This window comes from Lygodium microphyllum, chromosome 18 (genome assembly GCF_053477565.2).
Source record: "Lygodium microphyllum isolate KBCC chromosome 18, Lygodium_microphyllum_v1.1.10, whole genome shotgun sequence".
Classification (NCBI taxonomy): domain Eukaryota; kingdom Viridiplantae; phylum Streptophyta; class Polypodiopsida; order Schizaeales; family Lygodiaceae; genus Lygodium; species Lygodium microphyllum.
In genome coordinates this window covers 3,397,477-3,398,863 of record NC_141152.1, presented here as the reverse complement: position 1 = coordinate 3,398,863, position 1,387 = coordinate 3,397,477, and positions in this window count along the sequence as shown.

Here is a 1,387-nt window from a genome sequence, read left to right as displayed (position 1 = left end):
TCTAGCCTTGGTAATCTATTTATGAATGTCATTCTAGGTAGCTCTTTCTGATGCTTACTCTAAAGCTTTAGTTAGTTTTCTTGTCAATGAATCCACCTTATATTGCAAAGAGGTGTAGACCATTAGGACCAAAAAATGTTAAAAACTACACTTTTGTTAATCTGGGGATTAAGGAAAGGTCCAAAGAGATTTTGCCACGTGGACAAAAATATGGTATTCTTGTCTCCTCTGCTTTTGAGATAGTAGAGTTTATTTTGTGGTTCTCCCCTCCTATTTAGCTGAAATCTTCAAACTCTAATAAGTTTTGGTAGTCCAACAACCCCTAATAACTAGTAACAGCTGACAAAACCTTGGACAAAGACATGAAAAAGTTAAGTTAATTAATACCATTTTGAGAATCAGGATAATTTTCAAAGTTCTTGGCGCTCGTAGTATTTTTTATCTGTCTCCTTGACCTCTCTCTTTAAGTTTCTTTCTCTGCACATTGTCTGCATACTTGTTGTCTTTTACATGGCATCCACAAGACGTCCTTCTCATTCTATAAACTCTTGCACCATGTATAGCAAGAGTGCAAATGGATAATGGGAGCCCAAAACATTTACTATAAATGATTGGGTTACAATGCTACCATCTTGCACGGGTTCTCACACAGTGAAAAAAACAAAACAAGGGGATATCAAATATCATTGGAAGGGATGTATCTTTGCCTTCAAAACCATGCCTCAAGGTTGGTTTGCTTTGGTGCAACATGTTTACATGGCCAGAGATATGCACTTGGCTCCATGGGAATGTTTTTCCCAGCAAGCACATTGCAAGTTTGAGTTGTACAATATACGTGAGTATATGGTTTTTGTTTGAAGGATATGCTAAATAATGGATTGTTGGTTGTAGATATCTTTCCATCAACAAGTTTCGAGTGGCAACCTGTGGAGAGCCTCAGCCAAACATTCCATGCCATTCAAAAGAGCAAGTGTGTATGTATATCTTGAAGATCTGTAGTTACCAAGCCTCTCATCTTTGGATTGGGAGATGCTTGATGAAGCAAAAATGGAGAGTTTTAAACTCAAAATTGCTCAAGATATTCAAAAGGCTATGACTCTTGGAAGGATCTCGAGAAGAGTATGCTTATTGTGGTTTTTACCCTTGCATGTTTTTGTAGCTTACTTTAAAACAACATGTTTACAACAGATGAAGGTTTCATGACTAAACATAAATTTTTCAAAGGACGATTGGACAAAATTTTAGGTCTATGGTTGAAAGTCAAGGAATCTGATCACAAAGGTGACTTTATAAGGTGCAATGTGTGCCCTCAGTCATTGGGTTTATCCTATAGTATATCTCGGCAATTTCTTATCATAGGTTTTGATTATAGAAGATACAAACTTAG